This window comes from Scomber scombrus, chromosome 20 (genome assembly GCF_963691925.1).
Source record: "Scomber scombrus chromosome 20, fScoSco1.1, whole genome shotgun sequence".
Classification (NCBI taxonomy): Eukaryota; Metazoa; Chordata; class Actinopteri; order Scombriformes; family Scombridae; genus Scomber; species Scomber scombrus.
In genome coordinates, this window is record NC_084989.1 from 4,835,388 (window position 1) to 4,840,387 (window position 5,000).

At 45.5% G+C, this 5,000-nt stretch overlaps 1 protein-coding gene and 10 non-coding genes across 11 annotated transcripts in view; 10 read left to right on the forward strand and 1 right to left on the reverse strand.

Annotated features, from left to right (window-relative positions):
• sspo (SCO-spondin) overlaps positions 1–5,000 on the reverse strand; it is a 98,992-nt gene that overhangs the window by 65,420 nt on the left and 28,572 nt on the right. The gene's annotated exons all lie outside the window — the stretch shown is intronic.
• On the forward strand, positions 336–417 carry trnas-aga (transfer RNA serine (anticodon AGA)). The gene has a single exon. It is a non-coding gene; the product is annotated as a tRNA-Ser (tRNA).
• Positions 844–915, forward strand: trnag-ucc (transfer RNA glycine (anticodon UCC)). The gene has a single exon. It is a non-coding gene; the product is annotated as a tRNA-Gly (tRNA).
• Positions 1,267–1,338, forward strand: trnaa-ugc (transfer RNA alanine (anticodon UGC)). Its single transcript has one exon. It is a non-coding gene; the product is annotated as a tRNA-Ala (tRNA).
• trnas-aga (transfer RNA serine (anticodon AGA)) lies at positions 1,778–1,859 on the forward strand. Its single transcript has one exon. It is a non-coding gene; the product is annotated as a tRNA-Ser (tRNA).
• trnag-ucc (transfer RNA glycine (anticodon UCC)) lies at positions 2,286–2,357 on the forward strand. Its single transcript has one exon. It is a non-coding gene; the product is annotated as a tRNA-Gly (tRNA).
• trnaa-ugc (transfer RNA alanine (anticodon UGC)) lies at positions 2,709–2,780 on the forward strand. Its single transcript has one exon. It is a non-coding gene; the product is annotated as a tRNA-Ala (tRNA).
• trnas-aga (transfer RNA serine (anticodon AGA)) lies at positions 3,220–3,301 on the forward strand. Its single transcript has one exon. It is a non-coding gene; the product is annotated as a tRNA-Ser (tRNA).
• Positions 3,726–3,797, forward strand: trnag-ucc (transfer RNA glycine (anticodon UCC)). Its single transcript has one exon. It is a non-coding gene; the product is annotated as a tRNA-Gly (tRNA).
• trnaa-ugc (transfer RNA alanine (anticodon UGC)) lies at positions 4,149–4,220 on the forward strand. The gene has a single exon. It is a non-coding gene; the product is annotated as a tRNA-Ala (tRNA).
• On the forward strand, positions 4,660–4,741 carry trnas-aga (transfer RNA serine (anticodon AGA)). Its single transcript has one exon. It is a non-coding gene; the product is annotated as a tRNA-Ser (tRNA).

Genomic DNA, 5,000 nt, shown 5'->3' on the forward strand with positions numbered 1-5,000 from the left:
TTAAAAACACTCCTTCATAAAAAAAATTGTAACAAGAAAGGACAGAGAGACCTGTTGAATACTTCTGGAAACGTTAAACAAGCACAATAGTGATTGTTTGGAGGTAAAGGTAATGTGACGCACCTGTCACATGCTTGTTTGTCTTTTATTACCTGTCAGATGTCTATCCATACGGTCATGCACCCAAACTGAAGAGTGACACTGCCCTTACAAACCCTCTGTGTAGCTGTTTGTGAGGTGATTATATGAATGTTGTACTACAGCGTAGAATAGGTGGAACAACACGTGTGACATGTATGTATCTGATGCCCCAGCCACAGATGTGCTTCACAGTGGTTGTCGTGGCCGAGTGGTTAAGGCGATGGACTAGAAATCCATTGGGGTCTCCCCGCGCAGGTTCGAATCCTGCCGACAACGATGGCTTATCTTCTTCACGCGCTGTCTGATGGAATTCTGACTATTCTCCTGTCTCCCCACCAGCCATGAGCACCGGAGGGACCTCTTGGATGAGTAGTCAAAACGTTCTTCAGAAATGAAGAAAGGATAACCTGCTTGCTTTCAAGCCAGCCAGTTGTAAAATTGGACTGCACCTGGACTACTTACGCTTCTGCTGAGTCTTTTACCTCATAGAAGCACTACGTACAATATTCTCTCTGTTATCATTTAGTTTTTGCAGTTTCGCTTTTGTAGTCATGAATGATATTGCTATTAGTTACAGATATGTCAAACGACATTCTTCTCTCCTAGGTGTGCCTCCATGGCCTCTGTTGCTCTTCCTCTCCTCGTCCAACGCTTATAATGATATAAAATGCTGGCTGGGCACAAAATCGCAGCTCTTTAATAGCGATGGTGGTATAGTGGTGAGCATAGCTGCCTTCCAAGCAGTTGACCCGGGTTCGATTCCCGGCCATCGCAGTTCAGCTGTGTTGTTTTAAAGCAGGCAGGGACCTCCAGGGCTGAAAAGTGAAGCCGATCTGGAAGTGCGTAATGCAGTTCCCCCGATGGCCGCTTGAAGCCGGTTACAAAAGCCAACCAATCCCCATTGACCTTAAGTTAAAATGGCCAAAATTGCGGCAGAAACAGATCCCGGCACGGCCTGCTACAAGTCAGCAGCTAGCGTAAGGTTCTGCTCCACCCTCTCGTCCGCTCATTTGTAGCTCAGGTTTTATATAAACAATGACTCCTCATTCCAGCTTAGGTTAATCTAAATGCTCTTTGTTTAATTGTCTTTGCGTGTCGGTGCTGTCTTTTTCCATTGTGCGTGCAGGGGATGTAGCTCAGTGGTAGAGCGCATGCTTTGCATGTATGAGGCCCCGGGTTCAATCCCCGGCATCTCCAGGAGGTTTTATGAAGACGACAAACTTGTAACCACTTTGTGTAGCACAAAAAACTTCAGACTGAAAAAAACATACTCACAGCTTGCTTATGAGCTAGACAGAATGTTAAAAACGCTCCTTCATAAAAAAAATTGTAACAAGAAAGGACAGAGAGACCTGTTGAATACTTCTGGAAACGTTAAACAAGCACAATAGTGATTGTTTGGAGGTAAAGGTAATGCGACGCACCTGTCACATGCTTGTTTGTCTTTTATTACCTGTCAGATGTCTGTCCATACGGTCATGCACCAAAACTGAATAGTGACACTGCCCTTACAAACCCTCTGTGTAGCTGTTTGTGAGGTGATTATATGAATGTTGTACTACAGCATAGAATAGGTGGAACAACACGTGTGACATGTATGTATCTGACGCCCCAGCCACAGATGTGCTTCACAGTGGTTGTCGTGGCCGAGTGGTTAAGGCGATGGACTAGAAATCCATTGGGGTCTCCCCGCGCAGGTTCGAATCCTGCCGACAACGATGGCTTACGTTTTTCACACGCTGTCTGATGGAATTCTGACAATTGTCATGTCTTCTCACCAGCCATGTCCACCGGAGGGACCTCTTGGATGAGTAGTCAAAACGTTCTTCAGAAATGAAGAAAGGATAACCTGCTTGCTTTCAAGCCAGCCAGTTGTAAAATTGGACTGCACCTGGACTACTTACGCTTCTGCTGAGTCTTTTACCTCATAGAAGCACTACGTACAATATTCTCTCTGTTATCATTTAGTTTTTGCAGTTTCGCTTTTGTAGTCATGAATGATATTGCTATTAGTTACAGATATGTCAAACGACATTCTTCTCTCCTAGGTGTGCCTCCATGGCCTCTGTTGCTCTTCCTCTCCTCGTCCAACGCTTATAATGATATAAAATGCTGGCCGGGCACAAAATCGCAGCTCTTTAATAGCGATGGTGGTATAGTGGTGAGCATAGCTGCCTTCCAAGCAGTTGACCCGGGTTCGATTCCCGGCCATCGCAGTTCAGCTGTGTTGTTTTAAAGCAGGCAGGGACCTCCAGGGCTGAAAAGTGAAGCCGATCTGGAAGTGCGTAATGCAGTTCCCCCGATGGCCGCTTGAAGCCGGTTACAAAAGCCAACCAATCCCCATTGACCTTAAGTTAAAATGGCCAAAATTGCGGCAGAAACAGATCCCGGCACGGCCTGCTACAAGTCAGCAGCTAGCGTAAGGTTCTGCTCCACCCTCTCGTCCGCTCATTTGTAGCTCAGGTTTTATATAAACAATGACTCCTCATTCCAGCTTAGGTTAATCTAAATGCTCTTTGTTTAATTGTCTTTGCGTGTCGGTGCTGTCTTTTTCCATTGTGCGTGCAGGGGATGTAGCTCAGTGGTAGAGCGCATGCTTTGCATGTATGAGGCCCCGGGTTCAATCCCCGGCATCTCCAGGAGGTTTTATGAAGACGACAAACTTGTAACCACTTTGTGTAGCACAAAAAACTTCAGACTGAAAAAAACATACTCACAGCTTGCTTATGAGCTAGACAGAATGTTAAAAACGCTCCTTCATAAAAAAAATTGTAACAAGAAAGGACAGAGAGACCTGTTGAATACTTCTGGAAACGTTAAACAAGCACAATAGTGATTGTTTGGAGGTAAAGGTAATGCGACGCACCTGTCACATGCTTGTTTGTCTTTTATTACCTGTCAGATGTCTGTCCATACGGTCATGCACCAAAACTGAATAGTGACACTGCCCTTACAAACCCTCTGTGTAGCTGTTTGTGAGGTGATTATATGAATGTTGTACTACAGCATAGAATAGGTGGAACAACACGTGTGACATGTATGTATCTGACGCCCCAGCCACAGATGTGCTTCACAGTGGTTGTCGTGGCCGAGTGGTTAAGGCGATGGACTAGAAATCCATTGGGGTCTCCCCGCGCAGGTTCGAATCCTGCCGACAACGATGGCTTACGTTTTTCACACGCTGTCTGATGGAATTCTGACAATTGTCATGTCTTCTCACCAGCCATGTCCACCGGAGGGACCTCTTGGATGAGTAATCAAATGTCTTCAAAAATCAAAAGAGAAGAACCTGCTTGCTGTCAAGCCAGCCAGTCTTAGAATTGGACTGCACCTGGACTACTTACGCTTCTGCTGAGTCTTTTACCTCATAGAAGCACTACGTACAATATTCTCTCTGTTATCATTTAGTTTTTGCAGTTTCGCTTTTGTAGTCATGAATGATATTGCTATTAGTTACAGATATGTCAAACGACATTCTTCTCTCCTAGGTGTGCCTCCATGGCCTCTGTTGCTCTTCCTCTCCTCGTCCAACGCTTATAATGATATAAAATGCTGGCCGGGCACAAAATCGCAGCTCTTTAATAGCGATGGTGGTATAGTGGTGAGCATAGCTGCCTTCCAAGCAGTTGACCCGGGTTCGATTCCCGGCCATCGCAGTTCAGCTGTGTTGTTTTAAAGCAGGCAGGGACCTCCAGGGCTGAAAAGTGAAGCCGATCTGGAAGTGCGTAATGCAGTTCCCCCGATGGCCGCTTGAAGCCGGTTACAAAAGCCAACCAATCCCCATTGACCTTAAGTTAAAATGGCCAAAATTGCGGCAGAAACAGATCCCGGCACGGCCTGCTACAAGTCAGCAGCTAGCGTAAGGTTCTGCTCCACCCTCTCGTCCGCTCATTTGTAGCTCAGGTTTTATATAAACAATGACTCCTCATTCCACCTTAGGTTAATCTAAATGCTCTTTGTTTAATTGTCTTTGCGTGTCGGTTCTGTCTTTTTCCATTGTGCGTGCAGGGGATGTAGCTCAGTGGTAGAGCGCATGCTTTGCATGTATGAGGCCCCGGGTTCAATCCCCGGCATCTCCAGGAGGTTTTATGAAGACGACAAACTTGTAACCACTTTGTGTAGCACAAAAAACTTCAGACTGAAAAAAACATACTCACAGCTTGCTTATGAGCTAGACAGAATGTTAAAAACACTCCTTCATAAAAAAAATTGTAACAAGAAAGGACAGAGAGACCTGTTGAATACTTCTGGAAACGTTAAACAAGCACAATAGTGATTGTTTGGAGGTAAAGGTAATGCGACGCACCTGTCACATGCTTGTTTGTCTTTTATTACCTGTCAGATGTCTATCCATACGGTCATGCACCAAAACTGAAGAGTGACACTGCCCTTACAAACCCTCTGTGTAGCTGTTTGTGAGGTGATTATATGAATGTTGTACTACAGCGTAGAATAGGTGGAACAACACGTGTGACATGTATGTATCTGATGCCCCAGCCACAGATGTGCTTCACAGTGGTTGTCGTGGCCGAGTGGTTAAGGCGATGGACTAGAAATCCATTGGGGTCTCCCCGCGCAGGTTCGAATCCTGCCGACAACGATGGCTTATCTTTTTCACGCGCTGTCTGATGGAATTCTGACTATTCTCCTGTCTCCCCACCAGCCATGAGCACCGGAGGGACCTCTTGGATGAGTAGTCAAAACGTTCTTCAGAAATGAAGAAAGGATAACCTGCTTGCTTTCAAGCCAGCCAGTTGTAAAATTGGACTGCACCTGGACTACTTACGCTTCTGCTGAGTCTTTTACCTCATAGAAGCACTACGTACAATATTCTCTCTGTTATCATTTAGTTTTTGCAG